General features: G+C 41.0%; 1 long non-coding RNA gene across 1 annotated transcript; it reads left to right on the forward strand.

Moving 5' to 3' along the window:
* Positions 1-14,112: 14,112 nt before the first annotated feature.
* LOC135498072 (uncharacterized) lies at positions 14,113-20,795 on the forward strand. The gene is made up of 5 exons (XR_010448998.1): positions 14,113-14,199; positions 15,846-15,919; positions 17,818-17,869; positions 20,233-20,299; positions 20,647-20,795. It is a non-coding gene; the product is annotated as an uncharacterized LOC135498072 (long non-coding RNA).
* The last annotated feature ends 1,206 nt before the right edge of the window (positions 20,796-22,001 follow it).

Below are 22,001 nucleotides of genomic sequence, written 5' to 3' on the forward strand. Positions count from 1 at the left end.
CTTCCATCATCATCACCAGATAAAAAAATTGCCGATTTCAAATAATTGTCCAAGTCCGAAAATCATGAACTGCGCATGTCGAAGGGAAGTTCTGGCAAAATAGCGAAAAAAATGTATTGTAAATCGTGACATGGTCAAATATCCACTGCGAATTTTTTTAAGATTAGGAATTTCCCGATCTGGATGTTCCAACGCTTCTAGCAGCAAAAACGCATCCCCTTAATATTGCCCCATTCGGCTGTTATAGCCCCAATGACTGTGCAGGCCTCGAATCCTCTTTTAAGGGCGCAGACCCAGTCATTGAGTCAATACTTGACTTGCCAAACTCAGAAATGCAGCGCCACTCGCGGACAAAGATAGAACAACTCGACATTTTTTTCACCGGTTTTCGCTGCGCATGCGTACCAGCCATCCGGAAACTAATAATGGCGGTAATCTGAACTTGTTTTGTGTAAGTTTTTGAGAGTTCAAAAAGTTCTTTAAGGCTCATGATTTACGATAATTTAGCAATCTGATAACTATTACCTGTTAGTGTTAAGAAACAGACGTACCACAGTTATAACCAGTTTACTTTCACTGCGTGTAGCACAGTTGTTTTTCTCGTCCGTCGCCGCGAAAGATGACGGCTGGTACGCATGCGCAGCGAAAACCGGTGAAAAAAATGTCGAGTTGTTTTATCTTTGTCAGCGAGTGGCGCTGCATTCTGAGTTTGGCAAGTCAAGTATTCAGCCATGTGGTTTTCATCGGTATTTTCGACGTTTTTGTGAACTTTTCAAAATATTTCTGAAACGGAACTGTTCACTGAAATGATTCGAGAACGAGGCAGTAGAGCTAGCCTTCGTCGATCGATGCAGCCTCAACGTATAGCCGTCGGTTGCACCGTGTATCGCACATCGCAATTATTGTAGGGTTACTGAAATGCGGTTTTGCGGCTAGCTCGGCTGCGGGTCGCAGGTACACTTAAGTCAATCCGGCCGGCGCTAAAGTTGGCTCGCTGGCGTACCTACCAAATCATGCAGGGGCACCAAGGCCAATGATACCATTTAAAAATTTTATAAATACCAATTGATCAATAAATTATTATTATGCACATGATGTACAGCTAATGTACGGTTAGAGCAAAAGTTTGATCAAATATTGACTTTGCAGCAAGTTTTTACCAACTGTCCTCATGTCAAACTGGTCAAGCTCGCTCCTGTACACAGTTTTGTATATTGTAGTACTACTACACAGCATGTAGAAAGTCTGTACATCGTGTACATAGTGCATGTGTGGTGGTGTATTTAAAACGGGGGAAAGATAGTCCCTCGAAACATTCTTATAACGGGAGTTTCCTGCCAAATATTGATTTAAATACAATAACTTATGTTACTAGTTGCCTCTTAAAAATCTCTTTTACCATTCTACATCCACCTTTTGTTACTGAATCAGTTTTTAATGTGTTTTTGAAGCCCTTTCTCTTGCTCTTCCTTGCGAAAATTTATAAATAGAGTCGAAGTGGTGTTGTGGTTGTCGCTCCAGTCTTACCGGGCAGCGAATTCGGCGCCCGAAGACAATGCAAAATTATTGCCCCGTCAACTTTTACTTCGACATTATACTGGCTTGAACTATTTAGAATGTTTGCCAAGAGTCCGAGTGTGTGGCGGTAATCCGGTGAAAACGCAATTTAACAAATTGTAAAACTTGAACTTGAAAATTGAACGTATGATCGAGGCCTATAAACTGAACGTACTTACACTGTCCTCGCTGGTAGGCTATTCATCTAGCACAGCCTGGCGTAGCTCAGGTGTTGTTGAGCTGCCAAGGCGTGGGCGATTGTATGCGCGCCCCTATTGGTGGAACGATGTATAGGTAGCCTTCCTTCAGCTTTTGATTTTGTTGGAGCCGCGGTTTGAAGTTGGCTAGGCCTATTGTCTGCATTTGTAGAATACAGACAGGCATTATCTTCCATCATCTTATGGTTCGGGGTAAGAAACTGTATATAGCGTCGGTGTTGGAAGTGCGTATTGATGGTGGGTTGTAGGCCGTTGCAGTTGATGGAATTTGCAGCGCAACTAGGTCGTGTGTAGACTGACCACACTTGTAGAACAGCGACATACTTCCTACAAAGCGTCTCTCTTGTAGGGTTTGCCATCCAAGGTCGGACTTCATCTAGGTGACACTGGCTTCTGGGTGGAACTTGCCTGTGACGAAGCGTGCTGCCTTGGATTGTACTTTTTCCAGTTGGTTTGTGTGCTTTCGGACATTAGGGGTCCCAGGCACTGTTAGCACACTCCAGGTATGGTCTTACCATTGCTGTGTGGGTCCTTGCTTTCGGTCGGTCACAACCTACGGTAGTATATTTAAAAAGGGTCAGTCCAGCCGCCCAGACAAAAAGAGGCCTACATACGAGACGACAATGTCTCTGTCACAAGCTGTTAAAGAGCGGGTGGATGACGTGACGCACTGAAATGGAAGACCCCTCGCCGAGGACAGAACCGTGGTGTCGCATCTTTAACAGCTTAGTGTCGCCCCAATGGCCGCATGGCTGCGGGACCGACATGATGATGATGATGATGATGATGATGATGATGATGATGATTATGATGATGATGATGATGATGATGATGATGATGATGATGATGATGATGATGATGATGATGATGATGATGATGATGAACTAAAAATCCAGATGGCCGCACCGATATCGGTACTTCCAGTACATTAAGTTTTGTTGACTTTCTCCCTAAAACTCATCAAAATAGAATTAAGGACCAATAACACAACATTTTTGGTGCTATTTCCCCATGTAGGGCAGCGTCCAGGGCAACCGACAAGAGGTTGTCTTTCAGGTCCTGCTGAGGCGGCCTAATCATACATCATAGGCACCATAATCCATACATTTCTGGGTTTGTATGAATCCAGAGAAGAAGTCTACACCTTTTTATTGCATTTAATTCATAAATTCACCGGTGGGTGGCGCCACCTTTGACACAACTTGAATCCTGAAAGTGGTAAATATTTGACCAAGAAATGGCATGATGTGTGCGATCTTCAAACGGGCCTCAATCGGTTCAAAATGAATGATTTGGGAATGCCATTACCACCGGCAGATAGCCAAATGCATAGTTTCTTTATTTGATGTGAAAACATGGGGTCATCTCGGCTATTTTTTCGCTATATGGCCTAGAATTTGGACGAGCATAGTTGACACTCGCACAACTACGCCCAACCTCGCGTGGCAGATGGAAGATTACATGTTGAGGCCAAACTGGGGATTGAGACCCGCTTCAAATTGCACAGATTCTAGGCTCATAAAATCGCCAAAGATCCCTCTGCACATGAAAACTAAGACCAGGGCTGAGTTGTTCAAAACAACGTTAGCTTTAACCGTAACGGAAACGTTAAGTCTTAACGTGAACATTTTAATGGGTTTAACTGAAAGAGATAACGTCCTTAAGGATACTTAACGTAATCGTTTGGAATAACGTGACTTTTGAGCTTTTGAACAACCGGGCCCTGGGCTTCGAAGTAAATAGTGTTTGGAACAGGTTGGACCAATTAATGAACATGGAAATGGCCTGCGTCTTAAGAACTACATTTCTCTGTGGAACAAAACAGACCCGTCCCCAGTGTGTAGTGCCACCAGACACTGGAATTGATCAATTGCCACAATCTTGGATGTCTATGGCAAGCCGTTCGTCCAATAATTAAGAAAACCTAGTTTTATTGAAAAAAACTTAGTTTCATGGAAGAAAACCATGGAAGAAAACCATGTTTTTTTAAGAAGAAAACATGGTTTTCTTCCCGAAAAGTGTGTTTTCAACAAGAAAACTAGGTTTTCTTCCATAAAACTAGGTTTTTAAAAAATAACTTATTCTTTTTAGATAAAGTGTAGGTTCCATGATTTCTCTTCAAAACCAAGTTTAGAAAAAAGAAAAAAAATGTTTTCATCCAGCCATTTGACTAATAATCAAAACAACCTAATTTTTTTCATAAAAACCTGGTTTTCTTCCAAAATAACCTAGTTTCGTTGAAGAAAACATGGTTTTTTTCCATGAAACTTGGTTTTTTAAGAAGAAAACCTAGTTTCGAAAGAAGAAACCTGGTTTCGAAACAACCTAGTCTTTTTACCTCAGCACTCACGTGGCTCCTTTGGGGCTCCCCTGCCATGCTTGGGCCAGTCCGGGACGAGGTAAAAAGACCAGGTTTTGAAAATAACCTGGTCTTTTTCATTAAAAACTTGGTTTTGAAAAAGAAATGCATATAACCTTGTTTTATTCCACAGAACATAGTTTTCTTCCATGAAACTAGGTTTTCTTGGAAGAAGCATAGGTTGATTTTAAAAACCAAGTTATCTTGTTAAAAAACCAGTTTTTTTAAAGAAAACTAGGTTTTTTTAATCAACTTATGCTTCTTGCAAGCTAGTTTCATGGAAGAAAGCATGGTTTTCTTCCATGAAACTAAGTTTTTTTCAAGAAGAAAACCAGTTTTTTTTCAATAAAACTAGGTTCTCTTAATTATTGGACGAACGGCTTGTCATAGATGTCAGCATCCTGAGATTCAGGGTTTTGACAATCCAACGTATGGAACGAAATCAGCGCCTCTACTGTCAAGATTGTTGAAAGACGTTTTCCGCTTTGCAACATTTTCATTGTAGCCTTTGTTTAAATTTTGTCATAATGTTGAAATTCGTCCAGTGGACAATTTTCTGAGGCGCGACATCGTCAGGCGGTCGTCGGCTCAAAAGTTACGTTCGACTTGACGTCTTCGCGTCACGAGAGATTTTTTGTCAAAAAAATTACAAAAGTCGCCTATTCATTATTTTCTTGATATTTCTGGGGATGTGTGGTATATGATAAATAAAAAACTGCACGAGTGGCTAATCCTCGTCATCCACTCGTGCAGTTTTCTTATTTTATCACAGAGATTGTGATGTATGCCAGAATTGAGCAGGGAACAACCAACTTCACCAATATTGCAAAGATATTGCAAGGATATTTATGTAACCAAAATGATAAATGGGATGGTATTGGATGGTCGTATAGTTCTGTATAGGTATACAAGGGCCTCGTCCTTCCAACACAGGGGTCGTAACGGTAGTCGACGGTGTAGCCACAGGGAATGGGGAAACGGTAGGCCTACGCGAGAGCACCGTCGAAGATACAGCCTACGGCAATTCAGCGTTCCTCTTGGTTCAAAGCGAAGACGCTTGTGTCGACACACAGCTATGAATCGTTCCACCCCGACACACGCTATAATGTAAATGGACGCAGTCTTGGCAAACGACTTTATTGTCTTAATATACGGATACGCAACATTAAAAAACTCCATGTAATCATTAAGCAAACCGATGTATCTGTGATATCGTCGCATGGTTTTGCGAAGAAGTTCTGTGATCAAGACAGTGCTGTCTGTTGCAGCCAAAGCACGGAGAAAATTAATGTTAGTTGATGTCAACGGCGTCTCTCGACCGAGGACTATAAATGCTAAGCAGTTGCCAGCTAGGCTAAGTGGTGTGATATAATTTAGCGATGTAAATAATTGCAATTATTGTAATTGATCATTAATTTTGAGCTACTGGTAACTTAGTTACAGATCCCAGCCAGCATTCACAAGTGGGCCAGCCGCGGCACACAGGCGGCTCTTCCAGCGGCCCACCCGTGGTTGCCACCCGTGGTTGCCACCCGTGGTTGCCTCCCGCGGGCCATCTGCGGAGGTGCTTATCGGTTGACCTGCGGCCCACCTGTTTTTATACTCTGGCGGCATAGGGGTAGGCCACCTGTGGCACATAAGCGGCATTGTGTTGGCACGGGGTCCATCCACCTCGTGCACACCGGTGGCATTGTGGCGGCACAGCATAGGTTACTATGGTAACTGGTGGCACACAGCACCGTTTTGGATAATGGGAACAAAGATTTCCTCCACAGTTAAATCTAAAGCTAGATAGGAAATGCTCCACAACTAAGGAGGCATTTTAAACACGCATTGTAAGGAAATTCTATTGTATATACACCAACAACTTTTTGAAGGAGTTATTTACAAGAAATGATTAAGTACATGTACAATAATTTTCGTACAGAGGACAATGACATGAATATGGACCATTTTACTAGTAGTTTCAGATTTAGCTGATCAGGGAGAAATATTATATGACAAACTATGAGACTTATTGACAATTCCTGTGAGTTTATTAAACTACTTAACCAATAATAATTAGTAACAATATAGTAACAATATTCAACATAAAAAATGCCTTTTAACATGACAAGATGCAAACACTTATCAAGCATATGTGTAAAATGTCAATTCAGACCATATAACAGCAACAATATACAGTGTACTCTCGTTATACCGCCCGAAAGTGCTGCATATTTTGAATATTTTGGGCCCATCGTGTCTGAATTACCTAGCAAGGTAGCAGAGGAGATTGGACAGCTGTAAATTAACATTCTACTTACACTACACAGTCATGTATGCCATGTCAATAATGCTGGGCCTACCAGATTGTTAACTTACTTCAGTCCTTTTGGAGCTGGCGGTATGAAGGGAGTACACAGTAACATTAACATTACCCACTGAGTTGTAAAAGTAAAAAAAAATTGCATAAAGTGTCAGTCAAATAACAATACTCAACATCAATGAAATGGACCATGTGCACACCCTGTTGTCCAAGGACATTGTAACGAATAGAGTTTTTGGGTTTTATGTTCATTTCTGTATAATTTGTGTGTTTGCTGTACATTCCACGTACATCTCTGTGCTGGGCAACATCACCCCAGGTTGAGACAGGGTTGACTCGTATCTTCAATTCAATCGTAACATGGTCTTGACCCCCCCCCCCCCCCCCTTCCTAACATTGTAAGGATTGCTTTACACATTGACTTTGTATGTATGTACCTTTTTATCTCCCAAAAGTGTGAATTCTGTCAGGGCAGAGACATGTATTCTACTGAACTATGAAGCTGTGGTAAATGTACATGACTGTGATGGGTGAAAGTGGATTTATTCTTCAATCTTTGGTGGATTCTTAATCTACAGAGCCAGGCCATAACAGGGATATACTTTTTGATAATTTATTTAAGGAAATATTTTGTCAGTGGCCAGTTTAGAACTTGTATTCTAATAGGCCAATATCAGTCCGCGAGTGACGATTTGATGGCAATGCTGTACACAAATCAATTTTTCTAAGGCAATCGGTATTGGAATGTTTTGAATTTTTACTATTATTTTGATAAAAGCCTCTTTATAACACATATAAAATTTGGTGGGAATTAAAGCACCCTTGGTGTACTTTTTTCACCAACCTATGTTCATTAAAATTTACACAGAATGTACACGCTGGCTAATAGAGGTCTCTGGCCGTCAGTTGAAAATCGGAGGAACGCCGCATGCGCACTACATTTTCTAACCTCATTCTAGGTCACCAGCACAGGAAACGCGCCAAACGTGCGGGTCTAGGTTGTCCCATATCAGTTCTGCGCGAGTCTTTTTTTACAAACATTTCTTTTGCATCAACAATAATATCCCCCCTCTGACACAATGGCCAAAGATATTTGCAACACGGGATGTTCACACAACAGGGACCTTCTGCGCTGTCAAAATCATCAATGAAGAAGGGGCAGGTGCTTCCCTGACTTCTTCTGTTGTTCCCAACATGAGACAAGGCCAACAAAGTGTAGTGAAATATCAGAAGTGGATTCTGTCGTACTCCACATCACGATATCTGCCGCCACATATCGATTTTGTTAAAGATCGCTTGCATGAGGACCAGTGTCGAGCATGTTCATTGCATCGAGCTATGTATGTACAGATGAACCTCCAACTGTAAGGATGAATAATTTGGGCGTATGTAAAGCAAGAAATAAGAAATCAAGAAATATAATAGAAATATATAGAAATGAAATAGAAATGGGTGTTAATAGAAAGTGGAATCAGCATAAACGGCATTTGGTACACTACACTGCGATATGACCCACTTCACGGCACGACTGAGAAATGTGGCTCTATTAGCCAATATATTGTAGCAATGCTCACTACTCTTCCCGGTTGTTTACTGTGTCAGTATGCCCAACATCCAACCTTAGAAAACGATCATGAAACAAAGCACGCACCGAATCAATGTTGAGGCACACACCGGCCTCAAGCACAATGCCTTCAATCTTTTAGTCGGAAATTATATAGCTTGACCTAGTAATTTGCAGTATGGACAAATTCCACGCCAACCGTCTTGTGAAATGGGGAGGCTGCAGACCAGAATTCGCTGACCCGCTCAAGTTCTGGTTTTCATGCAACCCAATATCTGCAGGCGAGAATCCGCCACAAGGCTCTATTTCTATTTCATTTCTATTTCATTACTTCATTTCTTATTTCTTGCTTACAGAGACCCGGCCATGTGCGTGAGGCCGGTGTGTGCCTCGAAATTGATTCGGTGCGTACTTTGTTTAATTTCATGATCGATTTATGACACTTCTATGGTTGGATGTTAGGCACCTCCCCATAGAGGTATACGGTATACTACACTAGACGCGAACAATGGCTTCACAAAGGGTGCATGACCATGAAACTATTGTTCGCGTATAGTATAGTATAGGATGCCGACACAGTAAACAATCAGCGGAGAAGAATAGTGAGCATTGCAGCAATAATATAGGCCTATTGGCTATTAGTGCCACATTGTTCAGTCATGCCTTGGGTCATATCACAGACCTTGACCGTTACCCGATCTGACACTGCTGGCGATCCCCACATGCACTATTAGTATTACAGCCCAAGATGAGAAACGGTTAATTTCATCAAGAGCAGACCAAGGTCCTGGAAGTGGAAGATATTGTAGTTCATCGTTCATATCTTTTCAAGAGCGGACAAAGGGATGAACAAGGAAGACCCAAGGCCCAAATGCCGTCTATCCTGATTCCACTATCTATAAACACCCATTTATATTTCGTTTTTATTTCATTTCTATTATATTTCTTGATTTCTCATTTCTTGCTTTACAGATACCCGAATAGTTTTTCTTTATCCCATGCCCGAGGTCAATGAAGCACAGGGCACAAACTCATGTTTTGTCGGATTCAAACAAAAATATCGCACAAAACCAGTCAAATGTGTTGCAGCCTACAACTGTTTGCGAAGCACAACTGGTAATCTATGATAGCCACGACGCTATTGATTGCATGTTCAGACAAAAAAACGACGGGGGAAATCCGACTCAAGCGGTGGTCAGTCCATCCATGACTCAGATAAAAATACCAACATTTGGACTCGCATTGGTGAGACAGTGTTGCAGCCGAAATCAGCCTTGATTTTTTGCACTAACAACGGATTAAACTATATTTACATGCACAAAACCTACATCCGACTCGACGATTTTAGGTGACGAAACCTTTTTCTTACTTTACATTACGCCAGACGTTATTGACGCATTGACGGCGCTACATTTTTCGCCCAAAGCGATCCTCGAGTGCACTCCTTCCTTGCTCTGTTGTGGACCGCTCCAGGATACATCCAAGTGGTGGCGATGATGTTGAGTCGGGGAAGTATCTTCGTTTAAATCGCATATTGCGGCATAGGATAAATACAAAACCACACTCGTGTGATTTCTGAGGTATCACAATACACCCGAATGATGGTCTTTGGCAAGGAAACCCTTTTCCAAGCCAAAGACCATGACTCGGGTGTAGTCTGATAGGTCTACCTCAGATATCACACTCGAGTGGTTTTGTGTACAATGTATAATACTTACGCTATCAACGTGATACGGCCTACAAGGTGATTGAATGGCATTCCGCGATAATGAGGTCACTGCAGCTGCTGCCCTCTATTTCCCCATCGCTTAATTACAGGCAATGTCGGACAAACATGCGGTTTCGTAATGGATTCTAACTAGGGCAGTTAGATTCAATCTGGCACATGTCCGAGTGTTGGAAATAGTACATAATTGTTCTGAATATTTCTCTCTCTGACTCTATGGTATCATTCATGCTAAAAACAATGCCGGGTCAAAGATAGTTGACTTTGAAATAAGCTCAAATGCGTAGAAATAAGTGTCGATGTCCGACTGTCGCGTGACTAAAACGTCATCAATATCTTATTCAAATGACCTTGTGATCTATAAATAGTAACGTCGCGGAATGCTATTATCAGAAGTGGATTTTGTCGTATTCCAAATTAGGGGAAGATCTGCCGCCTCGTATCGATTGTGTCTATAAGATCGATAGAGGACGAGTCGAGCCTTTTAATTCTGCATAGAATCCATGACTGTTTACTAAATTGAGCTGCCAGGAAACATAATTCATCTATACATATATACATGTATCGGGGTGTCAAGAAAGAAAATGTCGGTCTTTTGATTCCTTATCTAGGTGATGGACTGACAAAACGTCCACGATTTCTCCTTTAAATATCAGCACAGTGGCTGTTGGAACTATCAAACAGAAGTAACATCTGCGGGACCCCTCAAAAATCACTGTATCAGTGATTTACCAATTCCTTTGAAAATGTGCCAGCAATCAATTTGGATTAAAAGCCTCAGGACAACAAACAAAAACAAAAAAACTCCACCATCAGTATTACGAATACCACTCCACATCTGTATGATTGTTTGATAGCAGATTTGGCTAATAATGAATCCGATACATGACTGGCTGCCGTTGACGTTGATGTGACGTCTTCGCTGTGAGCACAATCGTTTTACTGACGACGAGTAAATACTTCAACTTAGAAATTGGTCCATATTATTTTATTATCTTATTATTTCATTATCTTTTATCATTTTATATGGGACAAATCTGAAGAGTGACAATACACTTTGGCCATACTTTTGTAAACTATACGACATGTACCTATTGACTGGAACCATTTTTCGGTACTAAAATTCTTACTTATGGATATTTTTGAATGATGACGTCTTTAGAGCGATAACCACAGATGTTGGGAACGACTTTGAGTCATATGCCACCAAAAACGTCTCATTCAACATTTGGTTTAAACATGGTAAAAATTAGTCAAAGTAAGCGCTGTCAATTTCTTTATGAGGTCAACAATTATGCATCGAGCGGCCGTATGCGATATTTAAGAATCAACACAATACACACAATACACCAGGGTTTTTGTCACAAAATGCAGGCCGAAAATAGCGGTATAAAGATTCCTGAGGATTTCAGTCAAGAGTTACCAACTCTAACGCCCACACTTAGGCCACTTAAAAAAATAAGTTGGTTATCGTCCCCGCCCGACCCGCCGAAATGGCCCCGACCCGACCCGATTTTATTTTTATTTTTTATTTCGTAAAAAACGGTTGGAAAGCGATCCTGAATGATGAAATTTGAAATTCCCGCCCTTTACTTCGTTGATCCGCCTTCGGAATCACTCGGAACCATTCGGCGCAGACGCCATCTCGTAAACGAACAAGCTGAGATGAGTGAGATTGACGCGGTTTTTTAGGCCAACTTCTCCCCTGCCATGGTGTTCGTGGTGGTCAGTATCGCCCAGGAAGGGAGGGGCGGACTTGTAAAAGATTGGTTTGGGGTCAAAATCGACCATCATGACCTAACTCTCGCCGATTTGTACGCCGAGTTTTCCGACGGTGTGTATGACAACAAACGCCTTTCTGACAGGGCCAGGCATGGTTATGTCAAAGTAATTGTCGGTGAGTTTGCGCTGTTTTTATAAAGTCATTACTCAAACAGATTATTTATGAAGTCTCAGATGTATCATTCGACATGTTGACGGAGGATGGCATGCTTTTATGATGCAGATGAATGACGATTTTATTAGGACCATCCCTGCTTTATTTCTGGAAGAACTCGGTCACGTGATATTTTCGAACGATCTAATTGGCTGGTGATTCATGTTTACAAAACACTGCCATGTGCTTTTCTTTATTTGGTACAAATTCTGACACGTGACCGTTTTCTCTTGATTTTGCTAGGGGCATGAGGACAGTGATTGTCCAGGAAAAAGGAGCATGTCAACTCTTCATGAACAGTGATTGCAAGCTGAAATTTCTTTGAATGCAGCAGGTTTTAACATATGATGTGATTTGGACTGGTGTAAATCAGGTGTTCCTAGCCTTGATACTAGCTTCAATCTAGTCTCTGGGCTGTTGCAAAGCTCGTACTTTATAGTATTCCTAGTCTTGAATGGTTTCATGAAACCAGCTTTTCCTATACCTGAGATGCTTGGTGGGCCAGTGCAAAGATGATATTCTGAAGTCTGGTGAAGTGATGTTGAAAATGTGAAGTTGTATTTCCTTGTTCAACCAATCAGTCTCCGATGCAATTCTGCCAGTTTGGAATTCATAGTCTCTATGTTCTGTTCTGTTTTTAATACTTGTTTGAATACACTTTTTTTCTAGATATCATTCTTGGTTGTTCACTTTATGGTCTTGTACAGGCAGCAGCCTTGTGCAGTTCTGTCCTGTGGATTTGTCCACTGACCCTAGATTTCCACTGGTATGGAGACAAACAGAATATTGGTTTTTCATCATTTTTTTATATTTTTATTTATTAAATACCAAAGATACATCAGCAGAGATACAATTTTTAAGTAGGGATGGCATTTAAGAGATACAGGGAAGTGGAATTCTTGCATTTTCTTACCCATTTGCAAGTCCAAAAATCAATCAAAATGGGTAAAAAAAATTCTAAAAAAAAAAAAATCCCTCCCCTACCCACCCCTTCCCAGAAAAAAGGACGAGAACCAACTTTTTTTTTTAAGTGGCCTTACCATGACATATTCACGTATTCCCCGCTCCTCAGACACCTGGTCCTATGGTATTGGCAGCATCGAAATCATAATACGGTTGTGGTGAACTATTATACATATGCATCTCCTGAAAGGTAGTGTCTAGTATAGTCTGTTGTATATCAACACAACGGGATTGATGATATCTATATCCAGTACATCATGTACAGTACATCTTCACTCAACTTGGACTTTTCAAATTCGGATACAAATTTCTAATTTTCAAGGCACTGTGTTGGCATTCGAAGATATGTTTCGAAACTTGTTTATGGAATTACGCCAAGCTAGTTGTTCAGTTTTAACGTGCGAAAGCCCTTTCATGCTATTAGCAGATTTGTCAGCTGCAAGACAGACTGATTCCCTGAGTTAGCTTTGTCTGTAACATATGTGACCCGTCACAGCAAAACCAGTCGCATGTCGCACATTAGATGAGCCTAAATGACACCAGGAGATAATAGAAGAAATTGATGTGCTCATATTTCACAAAAGGCAGACAACAGTGAAATGAAGAAATAGTCCGTCTCGATCAACCTGTCAAGCTCAGAGCGATATGCGCCTGGTTTTGCTGTGACGGATCACATATGCGTCAACCTTTTCATAAACCAAGGGCGTGTGTAATGATTTATTATGTAAAATTTTGCTCTGAACCAATAGGACCTTGCAATCCAGACTGATCACAACGTCCACCCGCCCCCGGCAAGAAATGTTCCTTTTTATAACTTACTGTAACCACTTTCAATCCTTAAATGTATATATACGAGAAAATCTCAAATTCACGGGATATTGATAAACGCTATACACCCTTTTTCAAAGCGATCACTCGTTCAGTCGTTCAAAATGCGCTTTGAAACAATATCATCATAGTTGTAAGCCTGTACATTCTGGTTTAAGTTCAGCTACATGAAGAAGCATCACATGTCCAAGCTGCATGTTTCAACTTTCAGAACAAGCATCCATATTTCGCCATTTCTCTAATCCAGCTATTAAGTTACCAACTTATTCTTGGTGGAGAGAAGCATGGTTATCAGTGCCTTGCTAAAGGACAGAAAGATGAAAGACTAGTGAACCAGATTTGGGGTCGAACTCACGACTGTGGTAGGCACTCTTTGAACCTGCGCCACCCTCCTCCATTTCGTCTTAGCGAGTCAAAGAAAAGAGCGAATAATGGAAGACTGGGGGCAAAACCGCAGACGTTGCTTTCACAGTTTGAAGAGAGCGCAAGCATGGTGGGAAGGGTGCAAAATGCACACGGGCCGGTCCCATGTCGTCATTTTGCAGCCGGTGAGTGAATCAGCGAGATGGACACCTATTCCACAGTCATTGGTAGATGAATCGGAGGTTCTATGACGTCGAATCCATTGACTTCTTGCGACCAGCTCCCTTCGAGGTTCTTCACGTGACGTCACGTAAAGGACCTCTATAAGTGATCTCTCCATCTTGCGTCTGCACATTCTGTGTCCTGCCAGCAACAAGGTAAGTTCTCCCTCCATTTCAGAAGAGTGTCTAGAGCTCGTCTCGATATTCAGCGGGTCGCTTTTTACTGCACAAAATATTGGGCTAGGGGAAGCAGTTTCAGGAAAATTTTCCTGAAAAATAAAATGTGGCGTAATTGTTAAACGAATTCCAAAATGCATATTTCCAACACAATTTGGCTACATTTGACAAATTGTTCTGTAAATAGTTCACAAATGAATTGTGATCAACACACCACACAAATGATATGTCGTAAGTCGGTTTAATGCTTAGATTATTCAACATTTAAGGTCTCAGAGACAAGAAGCCTTCCATCAGTCCAGGCTTACACTGTATTTTCTAGTAGCTCATGCAAGATATCAGTACTGTACTGTGTGTCCAACTCAACATCTTTTTTTCGCTTAATCTTTTCACGTCAAAAAGTATATCCTTCTTGCACGTCTAGAGTACCAATGGTGATTTTGATACATTAATAAACCCATTAGTGTTCTTTTGGCAAAATACTAGTAAATTTGATGAAAAAAAGTACGATTTAGATTTTAAAATAACCAATAACTTTGAACCAACTAATCCTTATCCATGTGATATCATCATGTGTATTTTTAATTTGTCGCTGGCAAGATGTATACGATTGAATATTCTGTGCGAGTAAGGTCTTCATTTGCCTGCCCCGACTCACCACACAACAACATGCATGCAGACAGTCACTGGTAACTACATTCAGGCGTCCAACTGATGTTATAATAATCACCCCGGAGAATCAAAATCCTGAACTCCGGGCATTACATCCAAATCCAGGTTCCGAGTCAGCTCATATTATTCCTGAGTGCCGAGTCCCTCGCTCGTGCGTCCAGGAAAACAGCGCTTCCTTGCTGCTGAAGACGCGATAAAGTTATGATTCAAGGCATTCGGATTTTGGGATCTTGGGGAACACGATCGTTGAAGTTTCACATTAAAGGTTCTGTCCGATTGGCTGCATGCAATAAGTGAAAAGCTTTATCTTGTTAATGCTTGCTTTACGATATTTTGCTTCGTCACACCGCCCAAACAGAGATATTGTGCTTGAAGTCAGTCCATAGCAGGCCCAAAAGCTCAACATGTAGATCCGAATGTACGCGTCAGTTAAAACCACCATATTTAGGTATGCCGTGGACAATCCATTTGCGATGAAACCATTTTGGGACTTGGAACTCAGGAATACCAGATGACTCGGAACCTGGACTTGGCACACAATGCCCGGAGTCCCTGCGGTGCGTCCCTTTGGCTCGGCCAAAGGAATACCGACCATTCATTAGATTTATAAGGCTGCCCTAAAAAAGGCACGATAAAAGCTACCACAAACGCTACTTAATGCCATAACCTAGACATTTTAAATGTATCTTCTATTGATATGCCCTGCTTGTAAAGTGACCGTCATCAATTTGTATAAGCGTTCATACATGGAACTATACTTATGATACAGGCGCCAGATCAACTGCCATGGTCACTCTCACCCTTGAGTGACCGTCTTACAGTGCATAGTTGCCGATTGATTGTTTACTGGTTCGAATCCCTTCCCAGCCAATTTGTAAATGTTCATTTAAATTTGTAATTTTTTTATTTACATCACTATTTAGTGTCTAGCAACGAGTGTTTCTCTTTTTCAGACTAGAAAAAATGAAGTTCTCTGCTATTTTCCTTTTGGCTGTCATAACCCTGGTCACCATGATGACGGTTGCCGGTAAGTCATCGAACACTGGGCGAGTTTCAAAAGTGAATTCTATCAAACAATTTTATTTCACACTTTAATGAGTATGTGAAAAAAAACTTTTCAACTGATATCTTTGAACATTAATTGTGTCTTGTATAGCTGTTGATGAGTACAATAAAACGTACGGGCATAAACGATTTTAACCATACAGAGCCTGAGTACGGTAAGTGTTCTTTCCTAGGATGGAACAATAGATTTCAAGCGAAAACCTGCAAACGTTTGCTCATCAAGTCCTCACAAAAGCAACGCAACATCCCGATTAGATAAAGACATCTGTTGTTCTTAACAATGCATACCTCTATTTATCACTGCTGTAAAATATGTACATGTACATTTCTGACATTTAATTTTAAAACCTCAGTGTTGGCCAAATTTATAGCAGTTGGCCGCATTTGAAAAACGTCCCTTTTCGCATTGTTCTGTTCCTGCTGTACAAATACTGTTGTTCTGAAACTAAATTTTCTCAACTACCCTAATAGGAGAACGATTTCATTCATCTAAACTTGCATTAACGAACACGTTGTTAGGTTACACTAACATTTAATCGGCAGACACGACGATTAAAGGGCTGCGCATCTACCTACACTTTAGGTCAATCTTCCTACCTTGAACTCATCTTGGCTGGCTTAACTAGAGAAAAATCCGCAGAGAAAGATTTATCTGCCAGCAGAAGTGAAAATCAGCATATCCGACGTAATATTACCGCTGGTATCCGTGTAAAGAAGAATTCCTGCACGAATGCTACGGTGGCTTGGAAAGGACATGGTGATTTTTTTTTCAGTGACGAAGGTTTTTTTTTATCTCAGGCGCCTGACTTATAACTCAGTCACCTGACTTAGTAACTGAGGCGCCTGACTTACGAAATGACGAAGTTTTGTTTTATCTCAAGCGCCTGAGTTACTAATTCAGGCGCTTCAAATTTAAAAAAAATCTTCGTCATTTCGTAAGTCAGGCGCCTGAGTCACTAAGTCAGGCGTCTGATAAAAAAAACTCGTCATTGAAAAAAAATAAACATGTCTTTTCCCAGCCACCGTAGAATGCAGACATGTATATATTTAAAACATTGATTCATTGATCGAGGCCAACTCGAAAGAGTTTAACAAAAACCGAGTACCTTTCACGTTTGAAAACTTAAGTAATTATGCGGGGCTACTATTAATAGCGATCGGCTTCTGTCCTTTTGTGCAACTTTGCAAAAACTACTGAACAAAGTCTACATAAATAATGTTGAGGTAAACCTAGTTACTTCATTTGTTTTCAGTTTTTTATAAAAGCTACTGAACAAAAACTTATAATTCAAAGTATAAACTTGTGATGTCATCAAGATATACAACTTCATACAGCTTTGCTTCGTGAAAAAACCTGGTCTTGTAGCTGTTCGCGCCTAAATTGTGAATTGACTGACTCTAGTTGGAAAAGTAGTTAAGCTTATAGTGAATGACCAGTGAATTGTTACCTTAATTCATAATGTGTATAGGAATGAAACTGATTTCTTTTGCTGGATTTGGGTGTAACCCGTTTGTAGTTAGTTGTTGTGTTTAGAATTTGTTAGTCTTGTTCCAGCTGTGTAATAGTGCAGAATGTTTTTTTGTGCAGTTGAAATATATATGATTTTATCTTGAAGAATATACAGTCCTATTTTGTGAACTATCGTTATTTATCAACTATTTCGAAACCGAGCCCATTCAATAGCATAATAAGAGATGAATCAAATTTTCGTAATTTTCTCGAAAAGTGACAAAGATGATTGCTCCAAACATTTTAACAATCACAGTATACCAGTATTTTTCCTAAACGCTCAAACGCTCATGAGTGTTTTTTACTAAATTCCTTATCGGGTGAGACTAATGCATTTTGTTCTGTTTCAGAAGCATTCCCGGCCGCTGATAATGCCGAATCCCTCGTAAAACGAGAGTGGGCGTGAGTACACTATTATACCATCTTAGTCAATTATGCAATCATTATCTGGCATAGTGTTCTCAGTATTAAAACAACCTGGAAAACACACGAGATCTTTGGTAAATCTTTCTAAGGGTCACATCCATGAATTTGTTGTCTAAAATGTCGGGTAAGTTCACATACATGTTTCCTCACGTATACCGTCTTCCTATACCGCTAAGACAAAATAACAGTGTCCATACATTGGGTGGGGTATGCAATAGGGCTCACCACATGCGGAGCAGGTTTTCTTTGCCCACGTGATGAATGGGCATTGTCCATTTGCTCCGCCTCGGTCACACCATGAATAAAGCCCAAACACGATTGTCTGTTAATACAATCCATTCAATTCATTTAAAATCCCATGAACCAATGGTAGTTGACTGCAAGTGGAGGTTGTCTCTGGTCTGTGCCACGATCTGAGCTAATCAGTCCAATCCACTAGACCACTATGCGAGGTATTCATCCCTTCGAGGCTCTTAAATATGGTGCCCAAAGACGGTATACGTGAGGAAACAGAGTAATACCCGGAAGTTTAAGGTGAAAGACGGGACCCGTCGTGGAGATCCGTGCATGATAATATATGCAAGTTCTATTGAATGCCTGTACCTTCGAAAAAGCATCAAATTGTCGATGAAAACTTAAATGTGTCATTGGCGTTTATCTCCAATTTTATATCACGAGCGGGCAATCATATGAAAAAAATATCGTCAACCGACATCAAGTCTTTCTTTTATGCATTCAACACCACTAGATGCTTCTTGATGAGCAACGATTCGCTACAATACAGGGGGTTATCCCCGATAATCAGCACCCGGGTGTAAAAGGCTCTGCCACATGTGCCTACTAATATACTCTGAATTCTCAACAATGTAAGACCGGTGTGACAGCGGATATAGTCCCCCTGGAGTCATAGTCCGGTAGCATTGTATTTGATCAATTAAGCAGCATGATCTATTGTACCGCTAACCCTAACCAAAACTTTTAGCAATGTGGGCTATTGTTACACGGACTATCAGCCCTAGGACTACTATCCCTTGCACACCTGTTAATTAATTTGAGGTATGACCGCCCCCAGTATGATATATGTATGCATTGAACATGCCAAGATCACTCCATACTGAAAAACTTGTTGATCTTCAGGTTGTGGTATTGAGTGATTGACAGGGGTTGGCTTTGGGAATGAACTGATCATTAGTGACCTAACCACTGTCAGTGATGATAGTGTGGTGAATCTACGTCCCTGTCTATTAGCCTTGGTCTATTGGCAGTGAATCTTCAATAAGAACGACCATTGATTAAGTGAAATCGTTATGGGACTGGCACTCTAAACTCTTTCCATGAGATTGATGCAAAGGCGAGTGACATGAACACTAGACAATATTGGTGTCGCCCACCCAGTGTCCATCCCGATTGAACAATGTTGAATTGCATCCATCGACAATCACTGACAATGCGCACAATATTAACGGGTGCTTGGTCTACCTATCCAGAAGTATTAAGGTAGCAGGAAGGGTTGGGCGTTTGTGGTTTCTGAGTCTGAGGGGGTTGGTGTCTGTTCTTTAAGAGAGACTAGGCATGGCGCCAGTCTCTCTTAAAGCACAGTCAACAGGCATTTGGTCACAGTATTTGGGTAAGTACAGAATCAAGCCAGCTGAGAGAGCAATGATTGAACGATGCTGTGGACAAGTCCAAGGATACTGCATCAGTCACGACCAACTTCTCATCAGAAAGCGTCACCACCAGCATATTCAATGTTCAGTTCCAACCTGTACCAGTCCAATGCACGCCTGTCATGGTCAGCAGTGGTCAGCTTAGCGCGATATGGAACATTCTTCCGAAACTCAAGCGAGGGAAGTCTGCTCATTAGCATATCTCGCGCACTGCTCCTTCTTGTCAAACATCGTAGTGAAATCGTAATGGAAAACGTCTGGCTTTGCGCCAGACTAATAAGTGAAGAACTAATAGGTAAAGAGACTCCGGTTACGTACACATACATTTTTTACAATCAAAAATGCCCTCAAAAGACGACATGGAATGATTATTTTATTGATATTTCCTACTATATACCTTCCAATTATCACTTTATACAAATAGATCGGCGTTAGGTCGCATGCTTTTCTTTCCTGGTGACACTATAAAGCAAAATAGTTGCAACCCCGTAAATGCGCTATAAGTCCAATAATAAGTGACGGTGACCCGTTATAAATGTTTCGCCAGCTTCGCTTTTTGCCGCTACGCGGCGCGTTGCGCCCTGTCTTATATCGATGAGTCCAAACTGTCTCTATCTATGTGGTCATTGCATTATCGTTTTTAAACATTTGAATGCTTTTTCCCCTTTCCAGAAGAGGGCATGACACTCCCATCCTGGAAAATATTGATAGGAACGTTGAGAAAATTATGAAAACAATAGTAAGCATTTTCAAACAAAGCATATTCGACCCGGATAATCAATTGGCCAACTTGGAGAGAATCGTCCATGCCCACCAACCGATCTCTGACATATACACTGCATCATCAATTACCGATGTACATTTGATATTAATTTAATAGCCACGCCGTTTGTTTTGGTGTTCGTGTGTTCAGTGATGCTGCGCATGGTACTTCATCACCACTGATGTGTGTGAATTTCTAGAGATTAAAACACATTTTGATTTACGTCACGTGCATCCATTGCATACCAAGTTCATGTACTTTCAGATGTTTGCAACCAAGATACAATATATTCTTCTTGAATGCGTTTTCTTTCTACCTTGCAGACTGGGGAGGGCAAGTAGCATTGATGTAGCCATTGTAGAAATGACGCAGACTGCCGTAATGTGCTTCTAGAAAATATTTCAAAATTCTTGTAGGAAGAAGTAGACGATGAAGTTCATGTGGTAAATATATGCACTTGGAGGCAAAACATCATGTGTCTTATTATTTGTTTATACTTTTGTATCCTAGAGACTGGCATAAAATGATCTACCCATCGGTAGGTTTCGCCGGATCTAACGCCTGGGTGTATTATATTTCGACCTCTTTTTCATCTATCAATTGCACTGAGAACATCGATAAAGAACTCCAAGGGTCTCATTGATCAAACTAAGGTCCCACTTATAGTGGAAAAAAATGTGATGTCCTTTCCCAGCCACCGTACGTATTTATACTGGTTGAAATCCTGTATTGCTGTCATGGATTGACAATGATACCATGCGTTCCCCTACATGATTTATTCTGACGAGTTTAGCACTCTGCCATTTACACATTAAGTCTGTAAAAACGCCATGACTGGTGCCGGCTGAGCACGGCTGAGCACGGCTGAGCAAGGTCGGTAAGAGGTTTGCCATCCATAGTTCTATATTGAAAACGCAATGAAATACGCTGGCTCGGAAGGACATCTGGTAATTCAATTTTACGAGGTATACATTCCATTCCGCCTCTCGATATACACCCTGAATTGCAGTAGGCTTACCTGATGGAGTCAGTTGTTGCTGGTTTTAAATCCTATTTGGATAACACTAGAGCCTGTCCCAAACTGACACTAGGGAATGGCTTAAAATATCTTAATGTTCGATTGTTAAAACCATCGAAGTGACCAGATGATCATTAACTTCCCAAACCCTTCAATATCGTGTGGTTCATGTGGAAGGGCTTTGCCATAACAAGCATTTGGTAAAGGACGTGAACGAGTACAGTCGTCAAACTGATGCGCTCAGATGATTCAGCATAAACGGTTGATCTTGAAAGGAGCTTCCCCATTCTCCAGGAAAGCCGCAAGTTCTTCAATATTTTGTCCAGTGGCAACAATTGGTATTGAAAACGAGTCGGAGTAATTCACCGAAGCTTATGATCACTCAGTATTAAATGGAGAGTTGTGAAGTGTTTCGTGGAGGAACCCTGAACCATAAAGTCACACTCAGGGATCCGGTTCGTACAAATCTCTCAGGGCGGTGCAACGTGTGTTTTCGAGTGTTTCCTCTCATTTGAAAAACAGGTTGACATCTTCTCGCTATTGAAAAGTTATGGTCTTTCTGCTGGCTGTTGTATGGAAACACTGAAATATTGACACGTTTTTCTCGGGGAAAATGTCATAATTTTGGGTGTTCCAATAAAATAAGAACGGGTCGAAATT

Source organism: Lineus longissimus, chromosome 13 (genome assembly GCF_910592395.1).
Source record: "Lineus longissimus chromosome 13, tnLinLong1.2, whole genome shotgun sequence".
Classification (NCBI taxonomy): domain Eukaryota; kingdom Metazoa; phylum Nemertea; class Pilidiophora; order Heteronemertea; family Lineidae; genus Lineus; species Lineus longissimus.